General features: G+C 34.2%; 2 non-coding genes across 2 annotated transcripts; one reads left to right on the plus strand and one right to left on the minus strand.

Annotated features, from left to right (window-relative positions):
* Positions 1-2,780: 2,780 nt before the first annotated feature.
* On the plus strand, positions 2,781-2,998 carry LOC131803815 (small nucleolar RNA U3). The gene has a single exon (XR_009342786.1). It is a non-coding gene; the product is annotated as a small nucleolar RNA U3 (small nucleolar RNA).
* Positions 2,999-8,513: 5,515 nt separating this feature from the next.
* On the minus strand, positions 8,514-8,585 carry TRNAC-GCA (transfer RNA cysteine (anticodon GCA)). The gene has a single exon. It is a non-coding gene; the product is annotated as a tRNA-Cys (tRNA).
* Between the last annotated feature and the right edge of the window lie 16,630 nt (positions 8,586-25,215).

Genomic DNA, 25,215 nt, shown 5'->3' on the forward strand with positions numbered 1-25,215 from the left:
ATCGGCCCACTCCGTCAAGTACCTCCCCCATAAAGGGTCAAATTTTTGAATATCCATGAAGCTCATAAAACGCGAAATTAACATTCGATTCCATTCAGACGTGGCACATCTTAATATTTCTATAAACACAAGATCTGCTATAAAGATGGTAGAGATCGGGCCATTCGCCACAAATTTGATTTTGCAAAAATGGATTTAAATGTTCGATTTCCTTCAACTTTTGCACATACCAATAGTTTTATCTGCATCAGAGGACGAATGAAAATTTAATACTTCACATTTTCCAAAAAAGTGCACATTTAAAGTACAGGAAGTAGTCGAAATAGTCCAAATATGTCACGTTGTAGGTCGGAAACAAATTGGTTAGATCAGATACCAATATTGGCCAACTGCCTCGGAACCTCCCACCTAAAAAGTCAACAGTTTGAATAATTATTAATCAAGGCCGGGGGTATACATCTGTCGGCAAATCCGACTGATACTATTTTACTTTTTTTATACCCTCCACTATAGTATAGACCCTGCAAAGTTTATATATATTTGTGATCAGCATAAAATTCTATGTCGATTTAGTGATGTCCGTCCGTCTGTCAAAATCACTCTAACCTCCGAACGAAAATTTTAATCAAATGTTTGTTTAGTTTGCAGGACTTTTGGTATTGAAAATGGGCTATATAGGACCACGTTTAGGCATAGTCTCCATATAACTGTACCTCCCACATTCGGTATTTTGATGATTTTAGCGACATTAGTCACCGGAATTGTTTCAAATTTCATATTTGAAGTTTCTAATAGTTACTACAGCCTGAGACAGAAAATTGCCTATGCAGGTTCAGGTCTTCGTATAGCCCCCATATGACGGCAGTTCCCGATATTTATATTTCGATGATTTTCGCTACATTATTCACCGGAATTGTTTCAAATTTGATATTTGAAGTTCGTAATGTCTTCGTGTAGCCCCATATAACGGTACATCCCGGTATTCGGTATTTCGATGATTTTGGCTACATTATTCACCGGAATTGTTTCGAATTTAATATTTGAAGTTCGCAATGGATATTACAGCCTATGACAGAAAATTGTCTGTGCGGTTCCACGTCTTCGTATAGTCCTCATATAGCGGTACCTGCCGATATTCGGTATGTTGATAATTTTAGCGACATTATTCACCGCAATTGTTTGCAATTTGGTATTTGAAGTTCGTAACTGATACTACAGCCTATGACAGAACATTGTCTGTGAAGGTCCACGTCTTCGTATAGCCCCTATATAACGGTACATCCCGACATTCGGTATTTCGATGATTTTGGCTACATTATTCACCGCAATTGTTTCAAATTTCGTATTTGCACTGCGTAACGAGTACTACTGCCTGTGACGGAAAATAACTTATACAGGTCCAGGTCTTCGTATAGCCCCCATATACCGACATTATTCTCCGGAATTGTTTCAAATTTCGTATTTGAAGGTTGTAGTGGATACTACAGCCTATGACAGAAAATTGTCTTTGCAGGTCCACGTCTTCGTATAGCTCTCATATAACAGTACTTCCCGATATTAGGTATTTTGATGATTTTAGCTACATTATTCACCGACATTTTTTTCAAGTTTCGCATTTGAATATTGTAATGGCTTATGGCAAATGTTATCCAGATCCACGTAGTCGTATAGACCCTAATATAACGGCTACATTCGGTATTTTTAAGATTTTAACAGAATTTTTAACGGATTTTACTTTTTTTGAAAATTGCCAAATTTGTTCCAAATGGTGAAAGGTATTTTACTTGTTATATGCAATATTGACGAAGACAATATTTTCCTTAAATGAACGGATTCCGAGAAAGCTTACTCCGAGGGCGCAATTCGCCCCCTCTATTTTGGTTATTTTTGGATCTAAACTTTCAAAACGCCGATACACGTGTCTCCTTTTTTTAACTCTAATTTCATTATCTGCGCGATTTTTCCGTAATTAAAGAAACAGATTAAAATTTGTCGCACAGTGTTATCAATAAGATAACAACCATTGTTTAAGCAACGAAAATAAACCAAATTAAAATTATTTTATGTAGAAATGGTTCTAAACCTTTACATTCGAAGGGAGCAATGCCAAGTTTTAGACCTCTACTGAACATTTTCCGCAGCTCATTTAGTTGTGCTTAAGTATTTTACAAATCACCCTAGGCATAGAACAAGAATTCTTGAGGAGCTCTACGTAGAATAATAAAATTAGTTATTCTTTATGGGATCTCAAACAAAAATGCCTCTTCGGCAATCAATAGAGTTAAATGCTATCAAAATCATCGGGTCTCTTTGTACATTTTTCATTTTACGTTGTAAATTAAAACACATAATTAAATTTATACACACAATTGTAAATTTAAACATCTATTTGTTTTTTAATCTACATTTTACAGTAAATACCTACTGTAAGAAAAACACAACAAATGCGGAACAACAACAAAAATACAACCCATCGATCGACAACAAGCATATGCTTCTATTTCTAGATGTTTATTGTCTCGTTCGCAACAACAACGGCCACAGCACACACTGCTCACATTAGATATGTGTGAATGTGTGTTGTTGTTGTTGATCGTCACCACATCAGGCCAAACACACAAGGCGGCGATCACAACTGCTTATTTTAGTAGTATTTCACACTAGAAGATGTGTATTCGTTAACATTCGTACAAATCGTGTGATTCAGTTGCTTTCTTTTAATTCTCAATCAGTTCATTTTCAGCCCACCTAATAAAGTTGACTGTTGGCGTTGAGAAGTTAAGACTATACTTCACAGGATCATTTCTGTAGTCAGTCTTCAATTACTTTCATTGCAAAATGGAAAACCATCAACCTGCGATGAGGAGGTACATCGTTCTATCTGTAGCGTGAGGTTTTGAACTTTGCCATTCTTTTGGGGTCTCTTCGGAATTCCATTGGTGGCATTGTTTCTTCGATGATCGCTCGATTCAAACGGATAGAACGACTTCTGAGTGGTTGTTCTTTTTAATTTAATAAATTTGATGTTTCCCTTATACCCTACGTCCACGTAGTGGTAGGGGTGTTAAGTCTTTGTGCCTTTGTTTGTAACATGGAGAGGGAAGTGGGAGATAGAACGGACCCATGGTAAGAATATAGGTGGGCGCTTCGGCACACAGCTGTTGGGACAATGAACTGGCAAACCAATTTTGGAATTGAAAATGTTGAATGAAAAATTATTTAAATTTATAAAAATTGTTGAAAAACACGCATTATACTCCTCCGAATGACGTCGTATAAGAAAACAAATAAAAATCGACCTATATTTGAAAAGACATTTCAAAATTTTTGACATATCAATGTTCCCAAGCGTTGATGCATCTACCTGTATTTTTCTACCATGGATGGACCCATAGACAACGAAAAGTTAGTTTTATCTTTTTATCAAGGCGGCTCTCATCATAGTCAATTTTATGGTTTTTCAAGAATTTCACTGGATATTTCCATATTTTCGATGCCATCTCGTAGTTTTCACTTATGTTTTATTATGGAAAAAAATTTAAATTATAAATATCCTTATAGTTTATGATATATGAATTGTATGATTTCAATATTATCACTCAAACCCCTGAAACGTTATAAACGACATCTCTTGATCCGAATTTTTTCGGAGATGAACGGAGAGAGCATTTCGTTATCTATATTTTTATTTGTCTATGGTTAGACCCATGGTACAATAAGGAGGCAGAATAGCTTCGTAGACCTACAGAAATACAGCCCTAAGGCTATGCCCGCTTCCTTGTTAGACTCATTCAAAATTATATACAACAAGTTGTTTTAATTTTTTTTTCATATTTTTCCTCATTTTTAAAAAGATTTATATAACGGGAAAAATGAATGAATAACCTGGATTTTCTCTGAAAAATATGATCCAAACTATTCAATCCTTAAATTTCATGGGTAAACTTGTTAACAGCATTAATGCGCGCGCCGCAATGTACGGGTCTTCCAATCATTGGTTTTGAAAATAATAAATACGTTCACAAAATTGGCAGAAGTCGGGCACACTTAGAAAAAAATTGTAATCCGCTGAGTGCTCTACCTTACCTTTTTATTGTACCATGGTTAGACTCATAGTTACTTTTGAGGATCTTCATAGAATCACTTTCTGAGTCGATTTATGCAGGTCAGTCCGTCTATCCGTCTGTCCGTCTTTCCGATTAAGATGAAATTTTCCGAACAATTTTGTTTGGTCCAAGAACGAACCCTATTGAAATTGGCGATAATCGGATCAGTTTTTGATGATAGCTCCCATACATCTTCAAATGATTTCGATTTAAATGTGTGCTAAATGGCTAATATAAATCCAAATGACCAGTGTTTTGGTACATTCCAACGAATTCAGTCAAGAAGCAAGTAAATCAAATTTGGAGAAAATCGGTTCAGATATAGCTATAGCTCCAATATAAGTTTCATACGATTAGGTGTTTGAGTCCCTCACATTCGTAATATGCACTTTACGAGAATCATATTTGGTCCCAGATATCAGAAACAGTCCAGAAATACCTTTGCCAAATTGTATCAAAATCTGTTCAGATTTAAATATAGCCCCCATATATATATTCAACCGATTTCGGATGCACCAAATAGCCAATATCAGTCAAAATTACCTGAATTTTGGCACATCGCACCAAATTCAGTGAAGAATCAAGTAAATCAAATTTGGAGAAAATCGGTTCAGATATAGCTATGGCTACCATATACATGTTTTATCCGATTGGGTGTTTAAGTCCCCCACATTCGTAATATGCATTCGACAACAGATATCTTATAGAGCTCGGAAATATCTTTGCCAAATTTTATCAAGATCGTCTAGCTCCCAACTATTCTTAATCCGATTTCAGATTTTTTATGCAAATAATGGTTAATATCATCCCAAATGAAGTAAATTTCGGAACGTACATTTCCATTTGGTGGAACTCGGCTCCAATATGTATTTTTTATACCCTCCGCCATCCTATGGAGGGTATATTAACTTTGTCATTCCGTTTGTAACTCCTCGAAATATTCATGTCAGACCCAACAAAGTATATATATTCTTGATCAGCGTAAAATTCTAAGTCGATTTAGCGATGTCCGTCCGTCCGTCTGTCTGTTGTAATAACGCTATCTTTCGAACGAATTGAAGTGCACACATGCTACTTTTGCCAGTAGGCAGGTTAAGTTCGTAAATGGGCCATGTAGGTTCACGTTTTCATATAGCCCCCATATAACGGTATTTCTCGATATTCGGTATTTTGATTATGTTAGCGACATTATTCACCGGAATTGTTCAAAGTTTGGTATTTGAAGTTCGAAATGGATACTACAGCATAAGATGTAAAATTGTCTGTGCTGGCCCACGTCTTCGTATAGCCTCCATATAACGGTACCTCTCGATATTTGGTACTTTGATGATTTTAGCGACATTATTCACCGGAATTGTTTCAAATTACGTATTTAGAGTTCGTAATGGGAACTACAGTCTGTGACAGAAAAATGTCTATGCAGGTCCATGTCTTCGTATAGGCCCCATATGTCAGTATCTCCCTATATTCGGTATTTTGACGATTTTAGGTCAATACTCACCGAAATTGTTTGAGAAGTCGTATTTGAAGTTCGTAATGGATGCTACAGTCTGTGGCAGAAAATTGTCTTTGAAGGTTCCGTCTTCGTATAGCTCCGATATAACGGTACCTCCCTATATATATATATCCCTATATATTTTGATGATTTTACCAACATTATTCACCGTTAATTTAAAGTTTCGAATTTGAATATGGTAATGGCTTATGACAAACAATGCCTATGTAGATCCACGTCGTATATATCTCAATATAACGGATATATTCGGTGTTATTAAAATTTTAACAAATTTTTAACGGATCTTATTTTTCGAAAATATCCAAATTCGTTCCAAATGGTGGATGGTATTGAAAGTTCGGCCAGCCCGAACTTACTGCTTTTTAACTTGTTTAAAATATAATCCTTCTCCAAGTGATATGTATATGTATGTAGTATAGTAATGTCCGTCAAATTTTGTCAATATCGACTCTGAATTGGATATGCCTCCCATATATTAGTTTTACGTTCTACGTAACAAACAGAATGACAAATTTAATATACCCTCTTTTCCATGGCATTTAATGCAAATGAATTCGATTAGTTTTCGAGGTGATAAATCGATCTGTCAATCAGCTCTTATGTATGTGAAGATATTCATGCATAAGTATATGACGGCATGCAATTTTCTTATTTCGCGTTCCTAAAGAAATATTTTTTTTCTATATTTCTTTCACTTGCATTTGCGTATTATTTTAACTTTAGTTTTTCATACTCGAATGACTTGAATGCATGCAACTATTCCCGGCATGTGGTCTAAATTGGCATTTTATGCAATTGATAGTTTATGGATGGCAGTGGGTGGGTTGCTTGCAGGCTGGCAGTGCTCCAGCCATGACTTGCCAACAAGAATTGAATCAACGCGTCACGAACATACACACAAATCACTTTCAGGGCTTTGTGTTAAGCTTTGCATTTGCAATGCAGACTCCACCACTTCCAGTGGAATTCTCTGTTCTTTGCGCCATTATCCTTCTCCGACACAAATTCCAAAGTGCGAAATTTATGTTCTAGGTTTGTTTTGTTGTGCGGGCGTTGAAACTTGTGATGTGACTACTGATGCTGATGTTTATGGGTAATGTTTATTTAATTTCAACTGCGGAATTTGGCGGCGACGGCACACTTGGTCACTGAGATGTGTGTGTGCCGTACATATTTTATTTGAATTTATTCAATTTTTTTGTTTTATAACATTCATGCTCTGGCTCAGCAGAAATTCAAATTTATTTTCATCTTTGGCACTTTGTTTTATTTTTTATGCGTTTTGGACTATAAATGTTGCGCTGTTCGGTATACATTTTGTTTAAGGTTTACAGTTGAGGATTTATGTTCGGCAATTTTTAAATACGTCAGTGCCTCGATAGGTATATCCTAGAAATTACAATTTTTTATAGGTATTACTCGTTTTTTTATTATTTTCCTAAAATAAATCTCTTTTGCATTTTGCAAGACCAGTAAGGAAAAGTCAAAACGGACGGGGCCGACTACATGATACCCTACACTACTACCATGAATATTTAGTAGAGCTCCTGTATCAAACGAATTATTTGAAGTAAATCATACCACCTATCAAACTTTGGCTTAAGAGCAGTTACAATTTGGTTTTAGAGGAAATTAATATATGGGAGACATATCCAATTCTGAATCGATTTAACCAATTTTTTCGGAGAAAAAAATATATATCGGGACCGAGTTCCACCAATGGCAACGTACGTCCCGAAATTCACTCCATTTGGGCTGATATTAGCCATTATTTTCAAAATAAACCTGAAATCACAATAAGGATATATATGGGAGCTATATGACAATCTGAGCCGATCTCGATAAAAATATGGCAAAGGTATTTTCGAGCTCAATAAGATATCTGGTACCAAATATCATTGTTGTGGAGTGCATATTACGAATCTGAGGGGTTTAAACCCCAAATCGGATGAAACATATATATGGGTGCTATAGCTATGTAATCTGAACCGATCAAATTTGATGTACTTCCTTCGAGACTGAATTAGGCCGGATGTGCCAAAATTCAGGTAATTTGGGCTGATATAGTCCATTTAGTGCACAAATAACCCGAAATCGGTTGAAGGTATATGTGGGAGCTATATCCAAATCTGAACCGATCTTGATAAAATTTGGCAGATGTATTTCTGGGCTGTATTCGATATCTGATACCTATCTCGCTTCCTTCTCCATGATACAAACAAATGTACAAAGACATAGTACCCGAATATTGGGATTACCGGTACCGGGAGGAACCGAATATTGGGAGGTACCGTTATATGTAGGTTATACGATTTCGCAGACCTATATAGTCAATTTTTTTCGGGTGCTATAGTAGGCACGAAAAACTCCTTGTGTAGAATTTCAGAAAATTCTATTGGAAAAAGTGGCTAAGATCATCAAAATACCGAATATCGTGGACCGATATATCTTCGAACTTGACCTGCCTGCAGACAAAAGAGGGATCTGTGCAAAATTTTAGCTTCCTATCTTAATTCGTTTAGACTGTAGCGTGATTACAGCAGACGGACGGACAGGGCTAAATCGACATAGAATTTTATGCTGATCAAGAATATATATGCTTTGTATATAAACGTATATTTCAAGGTGTTACAAAAGGAATGATAAACTTAATATACCTTCCATGCTATGGTGGAGGGTAAAAAATTTGCTTTATCTATATTCCATATTCTTGTGTAACAATAATTTATTGTTTTAAATAATTATCTGTTATTACAATAAAAATTAATGTAGACTTATTTTTATTCTATCACAGTATTATATAATAATCTTGTTTATTTAAAAAAAACTCTTTTTTCATAAACCAAAGCCTCTCTCTCGGATTTAAAAAAATCAAAATTAACAAAAAATCTAGGGGACACCCGGGTTTGAACCGGGGACCTCTCGATCTGCAGTCGAATGCTCTACCACTGAGCTATATCCCCTGATGTTAGCTGTGTGTCTAACAGCTCTGTTAAGAAAACAGCCCCTCACAGTAATGGACATTAGTAGTGTGCTGTTCTTTTGCTGTTGTTAACATAATTCTATATTTGTAACAGTCGCATCAATGTATGAAATCATTCGATGGTATTTTCAATACTGTTTGTTGTTGTTGTATGTGGTCACGCTCACAGCTATGGTGGTTGTTTTCAAAAGTAGTTTGACTTGTGTTAAACTTGTGTGTTAGGGTGCTTCAACAGTTATGTTAAGTAAAAATTGTGGTTAAACTATGTCTAGCTTCGCGTCATTATTCTTCACTTGAAAAGAGAGTACGGTTTTGAAGAGAAATATTTTGCAAGAATAATGAATATAACGGTACCCTCCGATATTCGGTATTTTGATAATTTTTGATATATTTTTCGACGGATTTGTCTAAAAAGTGGTATTTGTAGTTCACATAATTTGTAGGTTCCAGCTCCGGCGGCAGAACATGGAACATTTAGGTACACGCTGTTGTATAGCACCCATATAACGGTACCTCGCTATATTCGGTATTTTGATGATTTTGGTCACATTTTTCAACGGATTTGTCTAAAAATTGGTATTTGTTGTTCATAATGGGTTCTAGCTCCGGTGGCAGAACATTGAATATTTAGGTCCACGTTCTCCTTTAGGGCATTGTTATATACCCACTGATATTCGGTATTTTGATGATCCTAGTCACATTTACTCACAAAATTGTTTCAAATTTGGTATTTAAGAAGATTTTGTAGATGACAATCTTGAAGTATAAAATTGTCCGTTTTGGTATGGCCCTCATATAACGGAATCTCCCTATTTTCGGTACTTTGATGATTTTATCGACATTATTCACCGGAATTGTCTCAAATTTGGTATTTGAAGTTCGTAACGGATGCTACAACCTATGACAGAAAATTATCCGTGCAGGTTCACGCTTTCGTATAGCCCCCATATTACGGTACCTCCCGATATTCGTATTTTGATGATTTTAGCGACATTGTTCACCGGAATTGTTTCAAATTTCGTATTTGAAGTTCGAAATGTATACTACAGCCTATGACGGAAAATTGTCTGTACAGGTCCACGTTTCCGTATAGCCTCCATATAACGGTAGCTCCCGATATTCGGCATTTTGATGATTTAAGCGACTTTATTCACCGGAAATTATTCAAATTTGGTATTTGAAGTTGATAATGAATACTACAGCCTATGGCAGAAAATTGTCTTCGCATAGCCCCAATATAACGGCACCTCCAGATATTCCGTATTTTATTGATTTTAGTGAGATTATTCACCGGAATTGTTTCCAATTTGGTATTTGAAGTTTGCAACGGATACTACAGCCTACGACAGAAAATTGTCTGTAACGGCGCCTCCCGAGATTCGGTGTTTTGGTGATTTTAGCGACATTATTCGCCGGAATTGTTTCAAACTTGGTATTTGAAGTTCGTAATGGATACTACTACCTATGACAGAAAATTGTCTGTGCAGGTCCACGTCTTCGTATAGCCCCCACCGCCTGGTGGTGGCTATACGATGTTTTGATGATTTTAGCGACATTATTCATCGATTTTTTTAAATTTCGCATGTGAATATTGAAATGCTTATGACAAATGTTACCTATGCAGGTCCACGTCGTCGTATAGACCCTAATATAATGGCTACATTCGGTATTTCTAAGATTTTAACAGAATTTTTAACGGATTTTTTTTTTTGAAAATTGCCGAATTCGTTCCACATGGTGGAGGGTATTCAAAGATCGGCCCGGCCGAAGTTACAGCTTTTGTACTGTTTTTATATATAATCCTTCAGTGCAGTCTATAGCAATATTATTTGGTATAAAAGATAAAAATGTCTCCGCCAAACTTGGGAAAAATCGGTTCAGAATCAGATACGCCTCCCATATAATAGCTCCCTCTGCAACCAAATTATAACTGTCTAAAGCCAAAAGTTGATAGGTGGTATGATCTACTTCAAATAAATTCCCAATATAAATTCTTTTGTTACGGGAGCTCTACTAAATATACACTGTGGTGTAGGGTATCATATAGTCGGCCCGTCCGACTTTTTACCTTTCCTTACTGGGTTTCGTTTGACTTAACTAAAAACTATGCCTTTCCGCTTAACTCGGGCTGCCTACAGACGTTGTCAATGAATTATGAATGTCTACAAAGTTTACGTTCAGCGACATTTATAAATAACCATCTATTGGTATTTTACTAACGGGTATATATAACACAAAATTGAAAGCATACTTTTAGGCAGACTACTTAAATCACAATTTGTGATTTTTCTTTAGTCCAAACAAAGCCGCCCTGAGATGCTAGTTTAACTTTAGCAAGCAAATGTCGCATTATTGATTTTTTTATGTTAATGGTTATTTATTCCAGGCTTTCACATCTGTGTGTTCTATATTGTGCCGCATAAATTTATTTTTAACTTTAAAAGTCATAATATCCCCTCATTTTCAGTACGTAGTTTAAATGTAACGATTATGGCATCTTATTTCCCAAACTACTTACCATAAAATACGATTTTTGTTTCCTTCCGCCTACACCAGAAATATGTAACACAATCTTTCAAGGATATTCTAAAAATATAACGGCTCAATTTTTATTGTTTTTGAATTAATGCAGCTAAAAATGCAAATAGTCTTGAAAAGGCTATCATCAGCGGCTTTTGTGGCATTAACTTTAGATACTATTTTATGGGATTTCTTACATAACAATTTTGTGGTTACGGAAAAACGTCATCAAAAGTGGTCATAAAAAATACATTAAATGACAAATAAATGTCTCCCGTTGTCATTTTATTGCGAAGGATATACGGACATAGATAAAAATTAAAATAATGGACTATTCTATGGTGACACTGGGCGACACTTCCCACGCGATGTCCAACACTAGTTGGCCCACCACCATTAATGGCCATAATAAACGGTTTAAATGGATATTAGTTGGAGAGCTTGTTTTGACAAATTTATTATCATTGCCTCGGCGGCAAAGGTTTTGTTGTAAATTGTAAGTTATTATCAGGCTTGGAACCTATTCACTGCTCGGTGAGAACTCTTTTCTTTTTTTTGATTCCCATTCAACCACCCACTGGAGAATTGAAGTGGTTTCAATTCCTGGTATTGGTTTCATGCCAACACAACCATAACCGATGCCGATGGCAATAAACTTTGCACATCAATATGTAATCAATCACAATGAAATATTGTTTATGTGTTGGGGGTGAAATGAACTGAAAATTGGACTCATGCCCATGGCTAGCATATATATGTCGGTATATACATACATGCATATGTTGGTATGTACATATATTGGGGTGCGATGAGATTGCTTTTTTGCGAAAAAAAATAAATTCCTAATAAAAAGCATAGGGCTAGGGCAAACAAAAATCTTACAAGTTTTTGAATTTTGAATGAATGAAATAAAAAAACAGGTCTGTTAATTTTAAATGTATGCATGTGAATATGGCTTATTGATAAACGAGATGGAAATGGAAGAAAAAAATGTGGTGGACACATAGAATATTTTGTGGAGTCTTCTTATGATTCTGTAAAATTTTGCTCACAAATACATTAATTTTTAAAATATTATTTCATTTTAAACCCAACTGTTATGCCGACTTTGAGTGATATAGCGGATAAGGCAGTGAAATTTTAAAGCAGATAAGTGGGAGCAAATGCTGATATAAAGAAAAACCAAAAAGGAAGGGTAAGGAAAAAGTCAAAAGTCGGGCGGGGCTGACTCTGTGATACCCTATATCATTATGCATATTTAGTAGCGCTCCCGTAACAAAATAATTTATTTAAAGCAGATCGTATCACCTGTCAACATTTGGCTTTAGAGCAGTTTTAATTTCATCTCAGAGGGAACTAATATATGGGAGGCTCATGAAATTCTGAATCGATTTTCAATAAATTTGACGGAGACATTTTAATCTTTGATACCAAATAACATTGCTATATAGTACATGATATCACTACGAGAAGGACTATATTAAAACAAGTAAAAACGGTTTACTTCGACCGGGTTGAACTTTTCATACCCTTTACCATTTGGATGAAACTTGAAAAATTTCTGACAAATGAGTTAGACAAATTCATGGAAAAATGTGGCAAAAATCATCAAAATACCGAATATCGGGAGGTACCGTTATATGGGGGCTATACCAAAATGTGGTCCTATATATGCAATGTTTCGTCACACAAGCTAGAACCCATTATACCTTACAAATACCGATTTTTAGACAAATCCGATAAAAAAAATGTGGCAAAAATCATAAAAATACCGAATATTGGGAGGTACCGTTATATGGGGGCTATACCAAAACGTGGACTGATATATCTCATTTTCAATACCAACCATCCTAGGCACAATACAAATTGTTCTGCTAAATTTTGACGTTCTACGTCAAATAATGTGCTGTATTGTAATATCATATTAGGAATGTGAGGAACTTCAACACCAAATCGGATGAAACATATATAACATATTTTCTTGCTTCTAGACTGAATTCGGTCGAATGTTCTAAAATTCAGGTAATTTGGACTGATATTGGCCATTTGGTGCACAATTAACCCGAAATCGGTTGAAGATATATATGGGAGCTATATCTAAATTTGAACCGATTATTACCAATTTCAATCGGGTTTGTCTTTGGGCCAAAAAATATTGTTTTGAAAACTTAATCTCAATCGGATAATAAATGTGACCTGCATTTTGTTCACAAGAATACATGGACAGACGGACGGACGAATAGCAAACTAACATGCATAAATCGACTCAGAAAGTGGTTCTATGGAGATCCTCAAAAGTAGCTATCGACCTATCTCGCTACCTTCCCCATGTTACCAGCAAATGCACAAAGACATAATACCATTACCAATATCTGGTGTAGGGTATAAAGCAGAATTGACATTTCCGAAATGTAACAACATTTTTTTTAATGACATGATATCACTTCGAGGTGGTCGCTGCTTTGTCAGCGAAGACTCTGCCTTAATATTTTAGATTCGTTCTAACAGTTCGTGTTCGGCTTTTTAATACTTAAAATGTACAATTTGTCGATTCTTTTTGTAAAAACTTCATACACCGTACTAAATTTTCAGATTTTCAAGCTCTTATATATCATTCAAGTTTTTCCATTTTTCGAAAGAATAATACGAAAATGTTTACCTTTTACACTTTTCAATATCTTTAATTTTGAAGTTCACAGATGAGGATATTATTAAAATCAATGCACATTGGACCCACATCAAATTTTTCTGTCCTAAACTATTTAAACGCCTTCATAGGTAAGCTCTAGAAAGCAACAGTAAGTTCAATATTAAATTTCGGGAAGGCAATATTTGGTATGCATATCCAATACAATCTACATATCTACATCCAGCAGTTAATGATTGAAATTTAGTACTTTTTGAACAATTATTGTACCCACCTCAATATCTCAATTCCAGATACCAACAAAGACTTCAAAATCAAATTTGAGGTTTCCAGTCCTATCCATACACCCAATAATAAATTAAGTACCATTTTGTACCCTTCGTACAAATGAAGAACACATTTTCAAACAATCGCCAAATCTCAAACACAGATACCATCAGTAATCTTAATATCAAATTTCAGAATTTTATCTCTAACCCTTCACACAATATGGCACCATTCAGTACTTTTCGCACAATTATAGTACACATTTCTGAAACCACATCCATATGTCCAGGCTACAGTTCGCACACTTAGTACACATTTTCAAAACCACCTTCATATATCAAACTTCGTTTCCAAACTTGATTCTCATACCAAATTTCGTGATTTTATACTATCCTTTCACATAATATATATAGTTTTCATAACCTTAAAGTTCAAATTTCTAAAAACCCTTTGGTACATCTATGCTGCACTCTATCAGTAAGTCTCTTTCCAATGTCAGAATTGTAGCTTCCAATACAAAGATTAAATTTGTAGTACTTTTCGTATCATTTTAGTACAAATTTCCAAAAACCCAGCCTATCACACTGCTGTGCACCTAGACAGTGTCTCATTCAAAATTTTATGATTCCATCTTCAGCCGTTTTGTGTGGGAGTTCCAGACCTATCGGTTCACACAAAACAAAATTGTTCCAAATTTAGTACTATTTAGTACATATAAGTACGAATTTACTACCACACAATCCTACACAGCAATCCCAGTTCAAAAGTTCAGCATCCCTACCTTATCGTTTCACCTAAATCCAAATTGTATCAAATTTAGTACACTTTAGTACATATAAGTACAAATTTCCAAAACTACCTACATATCCCAATCCCAATCAGGATACCAGCACTACTGGTTCACGCAAATCATATAGTCCAATTGAAAATTTTTTTTTCAAATTTCTGAATTCCAACTCTATTTGCTTTCCCAAAATTTAAATTGTTCCAAATTAAGAATCATTTAGTACATATAAGTAAAAATTTCCTAAACTACCTAGAATTCAAAAGTAATCTTTTTTCCAAATTTTAGGATTAAAACTCTATTGGTTCAAAATATAAAATGTACCAAATCTAGTACCATTTAGTAAACATAAGTACGAATTTCCAAAGCGATCTACATTCCATGCTTCAAATTTAAATTGTACTAACATTAGTACCGTTTAGTACTTTTTGTATACATGAGTATAATAGTACCAATAGTACCAAATGTAGTACATTTTTATACAGGGTTGCCCATATTTGACGGACCCATCTGGCAGCGCCATAACTTTTGACAGAGATGTCACATCGCCTAATGACATACCGCGTTTGAAGCGTCAGTCCAAGCTGATTTTTACCATGAACCAATACACGCCACGCGAGCGCTGTGAAATTTACATTCAACGGAAGAAGTCAATTGTGAAAACTCAACGTGCTTTTAAAACATTAAAAAATGTGAGAAGTGCGCCTTCTAAGAACACCATTAAGCGTTTATACTGGTAAGGCTCTTTCTAATCCGAAGAGGCCATATAAAAGTCGACCAAGGCGATCGGCCGAGAATATCGCTGCCGTACGAGCCAGTGTTGAGATGTCCCCAAGAACATCCCAAAAACGCCGTTCTCTGCAGTTGGGCATGGCTCGGTCTACTTTACAACGGATTATTCGCATTGATTTACATTTGTTCCCGTACAAAATTCAATTGACGCAAAGAATGTTGCCTGCGGACAAGCCTCGTCGATTGGAATAGGCCCAAAGGTCCGTCGAATATGGGCAACCCTGTACTTTTCGTACACTTATAGTGCGCATTTCCAATTACCCTTTGGTACCTTTTTCATACACTCCATCACCTCATTCCAAATGTAAGAGTTCTAGCTCTACTGCTTCCTAAAATACAAAGGGTACCACATTTAGTAAATTTTAATACTTTTCGTACAGTTTTACAGTACGAATTTCCAAAAACCTCAAAGTCTCATGTAACCCCTTCTGGGCGACCCTTAGACAAAATTTCAATATTCTAGCTATAACCGTTTCTTCTAGTCGTTTATTAATCGTTAAGTCAGTCAGTTAGTCAGTCAATTACTTTACTCTAGAACTCCAATGAAATTGTTCGGCTTCGGTTTTGTTGCGTGCACCGTTGATCACTATAATGGGAGAACAAGTTACCTTATTAGCAACACACGTTGGTAGAGATTATTGGTATATTCAAACTCAAACCTTACTTAACCGACCGACAACTACTATATCTCCCTCGTAAAAAGACCAATTTCCCATTAATTACGTATTTTTGGTAATTTTGACATTTGCTTAAATTTGCTCGAAAATAATCTCTCTCCTATTCACAACGTATAAATACTAAACCAAAAATTAATTGTCATTTTTTTCGAAGAATACGTAATCTCTGAAGAATTAATCTATGTAACAAGTCGTTTAGCTTAAAGTCTACATCGAGCGCACAAAAAAGGAAGGGAAGACAAACAATTTGTGTGGGAAATCAACAGTTGCCAATGCACAACAAGCCAGCCTCTGACCACATGGGAGCAATTGGATATTGCCCGCAACACGCTTAAGAGAGTTTAGTGAAACTGTTGCCGAACTATACAACGTTTTGCTCGAATCCACAAATTACATGGATAAGTAATTTCCCTCTGTCGAAAAAGCAACATGACCCCATGGCCAGAATCCCAAATGGTGAAATTTCAAAATCAAAAGGAAAACATTTGGTGAGTTGTCAGTTGCCAAAAATAATGAAATGCTTTTTGTGAGGGAAGGGAGAGATAAAAATAACGGCTAGAGGATGTTGTTTGTAGACCATTGATTAGTCTGTGTCCAACTGGATATTAACGAACAATTCTTTGGAATTCATGAGCTAATGTCACGTGAAGAAGGAAATTGAAATAAACTGCTGCCATGAATGGTCCAAAATTCTAAAGCCATGAAGACCAATTTGGTACTTTTCAATGTTTGAAGCTTGTTTTAGATTATTTTCTACGAGGAACTGCACATGCTTGGGCGGGGACTTTTTTTGATATTCAATTTAAAAAGTAATATGTATGGCAAAAAAGACAACAATGAAAATAGCAATGATATTAAATTAACAAGGAAAGAGGAGGACTAAATTTTGGGTCATATCACGTGCGCTTCAAAAAAAAAAAAAAAAAAAATAATAATAATAATAATAATAAAATAAATAAATAAATAAAAAAAAAATTTAAAAATAAAGTAAATAAATAGAAATTAAATAAAAGAAGTTAAAAAGTATCAGTTGGTTTTGCCGACATATAGGGTATACATAATTGTTCGATAATTTAAATATATTTTGACTCCTGTTATGATTATTCAAATTGTTCAAATGGATTGGGTTTCTAAGCAATGGACAAATAATGTCCATTTCGTATTGGACCTAAATAAATATGATATAAATATTGCAACGCGTCAGGTTTGAACAATATTGGTTACTTCCTTGACACATATGTGCTAATTTTTAGAAAAGGTTAAAATGTACCCGGCGTCCCAGATATAGTCGACCGAATTATTCTATTTTCATACTTCATCTAATACAATTGAAAATATGGGTGTGGACAAATTTACAACAAAATCGCAAGTTATGACAGATATAAGTATTGAAAATTGTGACCCTATGTGGTTGAGGTATCAGAAGGCGTTCGCAGATATCAATCATCTTCACAACAGATATTGTGTTAGAAAAAATGTTTGGATGTGTAAAATTTGAAGAGAGTTGGATGCTTATTTTGACTTCTTTCAGCGTTTTGTTTTTAAAAAAAAAAATGAACCCTTTGTGGGTGAGGTATCAGAAGGAATGGTCCGATCTTTACCATCTTTATAAAAGATCTTGTGTTGATGGAAATATTGAGATGTACCAAGTCTGAATGGAATAGAATGTTAATATCGTGTTTTATGGGCTTCATGGGTACTCAAAATGTTGGCACTTTGTGGGGTAGGTACCAGAAGGAGTATACATATATATCCCATCTTTACAGCAGATCTTGTGTTATTAGAAATAATGGTATGTGTGTAATTTGAAGAGAACCGAATAATTATTTCGGGGTTTAATGATTATCATGGTTATTCAAAACCTGATCTAGCACTGATGCAAATATATAAAGTTGGAGCAAAATCGGATTATCCTTTCTCTTTCTGTTCAGTAAAATATTTTCTTTGGAAATTTTTTATCTATTCTGGGGGAGGTACCAGAAGGGGTGGATCGATTTTGCCCATCTCAGAACTCCATCTAAGTTTGGCAATGATATTACGATGTACTATGTTTGGACCAAACCGGATACTCCCTTCGAGAGTTATCGTGTGCACAAGCTAGACAGACAGGCGGATGCACAATGCTAGATCGACTCCAAATGTACTGAAATGGATTTGGTCCAAAGAGACGTAGGGTCTAAAAGTGTTATTTCTTTGAATGAAGATATAAACACGTGGATGAAGGTAAAAAAACGTAAAGTTAGGAAGGACTGAACTTTTGACACTCCACAACATTCCAATTTATTTACAAAACATTTACCGATTGTTAACTATCCCAAAACAGAGAATATCAATTATTGGGGGAGCCATACCAAAACTTTGTTATGAAACGTTTAAAATCTCCAAAATACCTGAATTTGGGAGGCTACTTGAAAACGTGGCCCGATTTTCTATTGGTAAATGCGATCAAAACCTTTAAAAAACGTGAATTGGTATCTCCCATTTTTAATTTTTATCAAAAGCTAAATGTTTACCTTCTCGGTCGAGATGAAAAAACTGCAACCAACTTCAGACTGCTATCATTTCTAAGCCACTCGTCCGACAGTTGTTAAAATTATTCCAGTGACGGTTCATTACATTGCTTACAAGCGTACAGAAGCATTTTGGGAAAAATTCACCCCAAAAAGGTATTCGTGATGGAGATCATGCGTGATAGTGTGATTTCTTTATATTTGGCTGGAAAACCACAAGTGGTTATCGTCAGAGCACTCCAGCATTTTAATGTGAATAAACCCATTGTGTCTCTAGTGCTAGTGTAGACCGACGTCAAGGAAGTGAACGGAAGAGAACAGCAACATCAGCAGAAATGGTTCGAAAAGTTATGAAGCGACTTGATCGAAACTCGTTTCGCAGTGGCCTAAAAATGGCTCGTAAGCTGAACACATCACAATATTCCATTCGGCAATTATTGAAAAATTAACTCGAGGTAAAGCCATTGAAATTCCAAAAAAGTGCAAGAACTTACACCGCCACAGAAAGAAAATAGACTTAAGAGCTAAAGAGTTGCTCCGCTTGGCCGAAAGTGGTGAACTGCTGATTTTGGTTTTCTCCGATGAGAAAACATTCATTGTCCAGCAGTTTGTAAGCAAACAAAATGTTCGTGTTTACTTGCCAAAGAGGTCAACGCCATAACAGTCGATGGTCACTCTCCGCTCGTATTAATCGACCGTGGCATCAGAATAAATGCCGAATATTATTATAATACACCATTAAAGCCTTGGCCAGGCAAACATTTTGGCCTCAGACCTTGGACATTCCAACAGGACTCAATACCATCGCACTCAGCATGCGACTCCCAAGAATGGTTACAAAATGAGTTTCCTCGCTCCATTTCCAGCGCAATATGGCCAATTTTATCATTCCTAATAAAATATTACAGACGATTAACCAGTTGTGAAGTGTTTATTCTCTCAAATTGTTTTTCATTTATGTGTCTTTCATGGATTTAATAAACAATAAATTTTCTAGAGTGGAAATTTTTCTAAATCACAATTCCATAAGAATCTTTAGCTTATCATTACTGACCTTCACCTAGTCAATTAACTTTATTGTTTTTTCCTTCACATTGCATCTTTTGTTGACGTAGGAGGGTAAAAAAATATTATTTCATTATTAAATAATACTCAATTTAATCCATTATTTTTCCTCCTCAAAAAAGTGATCACAAATAATAGCTAAAAACCCCGAAATGTCAATATTTAAGGAGTTATGGCCATTTTAAAGTTTCCTATTTTTCCTCTTTAAAAAGGTGATCAAAAATAATAGCTAAAAAGCCCGAAATGTCAATATTTAAGGAGTTATGGCCATTTTAAAGTTTCTTCTTTTTCCTCCTCAAAAAAGTGATCACAAATAATAGCTAAAAAACCCCGAAATGTCAATATTTAAGGAGTTATGGCCATTTTAAAGTTTCTTATTTTTCCTCCTCAAAAAAGTGATCACAAATAATAGCTGAAAACCCCGAAATGTCAATATTTAAGGAGTTATGGCCATTTTAAAGTATGATATTTTTCCTCCTAAAAAGGTGATCCAAATAATAGCTAAAACCCCGAAATGTCAATATTTAAGGAGTTATGGCCATTTTAAAGTATGATATTTTTCCTCCTCAAAAAAGTGATCCAAATAATAGCTAAAACCCCGAAATGTCAATATTTAAGGAGTTATGGCCATTTTAAAGTATGATATTTTTCCTCCACAAAAAAGTGATCCAAATAATAGCTAAAATCCCGAAATGTCAATATTTAAGGAGTTATGGCCATTTTAAAGTATGCTATTTTTCATCCTCAAAAAAGTGATCACAAATAATAGCTAAAAACCCCGAAATGTCAATATTTAAGGAGTTATGGCCATTTTAAAGTTTCCTATTTTTCCTCTTTAAAAAGGTGATCAAAAATAATAGCTAAAAAGCCCGAAATGTCAATATTTAAGGAGTTATGGCCATTTTAAAGTATGATATTTTTCCTCCTAAAAAGGTGATCCAAATAATAGCTAAAACCCCGAAATGTCAATATTTAAGGAGTTATGGCCATTTTAAAGTTTCTTATTTTTCCTCCTCAAAAAAGTGATCACAAATAATAGCTGAAAACCCCGAAATGTCAATATTTAAGGAGTTATGGCCATTTTAAAGTATGATATTTTTCCTCCTAAAAAGGTGATCCAAATAATAGCTAAAACCCCGAAATGTCAATATTTAAGGAGTTATGGCCATTTTAAAGTATGATATTTTTCCTCCTCAAAAAAGTGATCACAAATAATAGCTGAAAACCCCGAAATGTCAATATTTAAGGAGTTATGGCCATTTTAAAGTATGATATTTTTCCTCCTAAAAAGGTGATCCAAATAATAGCTAAAACCCCGAAATGTCAATATTTAAGGAGTTATGGCCATTTTAAAGTATGATATTTTTCCTCCTCAAAAAAGTGATCCAAATAATAGCTAAAACCCCGAAATGTCAATATTTAAGGAGTTATGGCCATTTTAAAGTTTCTTATTTTTCCTCCTCAAAAAAGTGATCACAAATAATAGCTGAAAACCCCGAAATGTCAATATTTAAGGAGTTATGGCCATTTTAAAGTATGATATTTTTCCTCCTAAAAAGGTGATCCAAATAATAGCTAAAACCCCGAAATGTCAATATTTAAGGAGTTATGGCCATTTTAAAGTATGATATTTTTCCTCCTCAAAAAAGTGATCCAAATAATAGCTAAAACCCCGAAATGTCAATATTTAAGGAGTTATGGCCATTTTAAAGTATGATATTTTTCCTCCACAAAAAAGTGATCCAAATAATAGCTAAAATCCCGAAATGTCAATATTTAAGGAGTTATGGCCATTTTAAAGTATGCTATTTTTCCTCTTTCAAAAAGTGATCACAAATAATAGCTAAAAACCCCGAAATGTCAATATTTAAGGAGTTATGGCCATTTTAAAGTTTCCTATTTTTCCTCTTTAAAAAGGTGATCAAAAATAATAGCTAAAAAGCCCGAAATGTCAATATTTAAGGAGTTATGGCCATTTTAAAGTATGATATTTTTCCTCCTCAAAAAAGTGATCACAAATAATAGCTAAAACCCCGAAATGTCAATATTTAAGGAGTTATGGCCATTTTAAATTATGCTATTTTTCCTCTTTCAAAAAATGATCACAAATAATAGCTAAAAACCCCGAAATCTCAATATTTAAGGAGTTATGGCCATTTTAAAGTATGCTATTTTTCCTCTTTCAAAAAGTGATCACAAATAATAGCTGAAAACCCCGAAATGTCAATATTTAAGGAGTTATGGCCATTTTAAAGTATGCTATTTTTCCTCATTCAAAAAGTGATCACAAATAATAGCTAAAAACCCCGAAATGTCAATATTTAAGGAGTTATGGCCATTTTAAAGTATGCTATTTTTCCTCTTTCAAAAAGTGATCACAAATAATAGCTAAAAACCCCGAAATGTCAATATTTAAGGAGTTATGGCCATTTTAAAGTATGCTATTTTTCCTCCTCAAAAAAGTGATCCAAATAATAGCTAAAACCCCGAAATGTCAATATTTAAGGAGTTATGGCCATTTTAAAGTATGATATTTTTCCTCCTCAAAAAAGTGATCACAAATAATAGCTAAAAACCCCGAAATGTCAATATTTAAGGAGTTATGGCCATTTTAAAGTATGCTATTTTTCCTCTTTCAAAAAGTGATCACAAATAATAGCTAAAAACCCCGAAATGTCAATATTTAAGGAGTTATGGCCATTTTAAAGTATGCTATTTTTCCTCTTTCAAAAAGTGATCACAAATAATATCTGAAAACCCCGAAATGTCAATATTTAAGGAGTTATGGCCATTTTAAAGTATGATATTTTTCCTCCTCAAAAAAGTGATCACAAATAATAGCTAAAAACCCCGAAATGTCAATATTTAAGGAGTTATGGCCATTTTAAAGTATGCTATTTTTCCTCTTTCAAAAAGTGATCACAAATAATAGTATGCTATTTTTCCTCTTTCAAAAAGTGATCACAAATAATAGCTAAAAACCCCGAAATGTCAATATTTAAGGAGTTATGGCCATTTTAAAGTATGCTATTTTTCCTCCTCAAAAAAGTGATCCAAATAATAGCTAAAACCCCGAAATGTCAATATTTAAGGAGTTATGGCCATTTTAAAGTATGATATTTTTCCTCCTCAAAAAAATGATCACAAATAATAGCTAAAAACCCCGAAATGTCAATATTTAAGGAGTTATGGCCATTTTAAAGTATGATATTTTTCCTCCTCAAAAAAGTGATCACAAATAATAGCTAAAAACCCCGAAATGTCAATATTTAAGGAGTTATGGCCATTTTAAAGTATGCTATTTTTCCTCTTTCAAAAAGTGATCACAAATAATAGCTCAAAAAAATGATCACAAATAATAGCTAAAAACCCCGAAATGTCAATATTTAAGGAGTTATGGCCATTTTAAAGTATGCTATTTTTCCTCTTTCAAAAAGTGATCACAAATAATAGCTAAAAACCCCGAAATGTCAATATTTAAGGAGTTATGGCCATTTTAAAGTATGCTATTTTTCCTCCTCAAAAAAGTTATCCAAATAATAGCTAAAACCCCGAAATGTCAATATTTAAGGAGTTATGGCCATTTTAAAGTATGATATTTTTCCTCCACAAAAAAGTGATCCAAATAATAGCTAAAATCCCGAAATGTCAATATTTAAGGAGTTATGGCCATTTTAAAGTTTCCTATTTTTCCTCTTTAAAAAGGTGATCAAAAATAATAGCTAAAAAGCCCGAAATGTCAATATTTAAGGAGTTATGGCCATTTTAAAGTATGATATTTTTCCTCTTTCAAAAAGTGATCACAAATAATAGCTCAAAAAAATGATCACAAATAATAGCTAAAAACCCCGAAATGTCAATATTTAAGGAGTTATGGCCATTTTAAAGTATGCTATTTTTCCTATTTCAAAAAGTGATCACAAATAATAGCTAAAAACCCCGAAATGTCAATATTTAAGGAGTTATGGCCATTTTAAAGTTTCCTATTTTTCCTCTTTAAAAAGGTGATCAAAAATAATAGCTAAAAAGCCCGAAATGTCAATATTTAAGAAGTTATGGCCATTTTAAAGTATGCTATTTTTCCTATTTCAAAAAGTGATCACAAATAATAGCTAAAAACCCCGAAATGTCAATATTTAAGGAGTTATGGCCATTTTAAAGTTTCCTATTTTTCCTCTTTAAAAAGGTGATCAAAAATAATAGCTAAAAAGCCCGAAATGTCAATATTTAAGGAGTTATGGCCATTTTAAAGTATGATATTTTTCCTCCTCAAAAAAGTGATCACAAATAATAGCTAAAACACCGAAATGTCAATATTTAAGGAGTTATGGCCATTTTAAATTATGCTATTTTTCCTCTTTCAAAAAATGATCACAAATAATAGCTAAAAACCCCGAAATCTCAATATTTAAGGAGTTATGGCCATTTTAAAGTATGCTATTTTTCCTCTTTCAAAAAGTGATCACAAATAATAGCTGAAAACCCCGAAATGTCAATATTTAAGGAGTTATGGCCATTTTAAAGTATGCTATTTTTCCTCATTCAAAAAGTGATCACAAATAATAGCTAAAAACCCCGAAATGTCAATATTTAAGGAGTTATGGCCATTTTAAAGTATGCTATTTTTCCTCTTTCAAAAAGTGATCACAAATAATAGCTAAAAACCCCGAAATGTCAATATTTAAGGAGTTATGGCCATTTTAAAGTATGCTATTTTTCCTCCTCAAAAAAGTGATCCAAATAATAGCTAAAACCCCGAAATGTCAATATTTAAGGAGTTATGGCCATTTTAAAGTATGATATTTTTCCTCCTCAAAAAAGTGATCACAAATAATAGCTAAAAACCCCGAAATGTCAATATTTAAGGAGTTATGGCCATTTTAAAGTATGCTATTTTTCCTCTTTCAAAAAGTGATCACAAATAATAGCTAAAAACCCCGAAATCTCAATATTTAAGGAGTTATGGCCATTTTAAAGTATGCTATTTTTCCTCTTTCAAAAAGTGATCACAAATAATAGCTGAAAACCCCGAAATGTCAATATTTAAGGAGTTATGGCCATTTTAAAGTATGATATTTTTCCTCCTCAAAAAAGTGATCACAAATAATAGCTAAAAACCCCGAAATGTCAATATTTAAGGAGTTATGGCCATTTTAAAGTATGCTATTTTTCCTCTTTCAAAAAGTGATCACAAATAATAGCTAAAAACCCCGAAATCTCAATATTTAAGGAGTTATGGCCATTTTAAAGTATGCTATTTTTCCTCTTTCAAAAAGTGATCACAAATAATAGCTAAAAACCCCGAAATGTCAATATTTAAGGAGTTATGGCCATTTTAAAGTATGCTA

This window comes from Musca domestica, unplaced genomic scaffold (assembly GCF_030504385.1).
Source record: "Musca domestica strain aabys unplaced genomic scaffold, Musca_domestica.polishedcontigs.V.1.1 33, whole genome shotgun sequence".
Lineage (NCBI taxonomy): Eukaryota > Metazoa > Arthropoda > Insecta > Diptera > Muscidae > Musca > Musca domestica.